Genomic DNA, 403 nt, shown 5'->3' on the forward strand with positions numbered 1-403 from the left:
TATGGACCTCTCATTAATTCGTATGGAGCTCTTATTAATTCGTATGGAGCTCTTATTAATTCGTATGGAGCTCTCATTAATTCGTATGGAGCTCTTAATATTTCGCATGGAGCTCTCATTAATTCGTATGGAGCTCTCATTAATTCGTATGGAGCTCTCATTAATTCGTATGGAGCTCTCATTAATTCGCAGCAGGCGTATGAGTGGCTGAGTGGTAAGTAGCGTGCTTACGAACCACATGGTTCCGGGTTGAGTTTCACCGCGTGGCACCTTGGGCAAGTGTCTTCTACTATAGCCTCGGGCCGACCAAAGCTTTGTGAGTGGATTTGGTAGACGGAAACTGAAAGAATCCCGTCGTATATATATGTATATATATACATATATATATATATATATATATATA

The sequence above is a fragment of the Octopus bimaculoides genome, chromosome 23 (assembly GCF_001194135.2).
Source record: "Octopus bimaculoides isolate UCB-OBI-ISO-001 chromosome 23, ASM119413v2, whole genome shotgun sequence".
Lineage (NCBI taxonomy): Eukaryota > Metazoa > Mollusca > Cephalopoda > Octopoda > Octopodidae > Octopus > Octopus bimaculoides.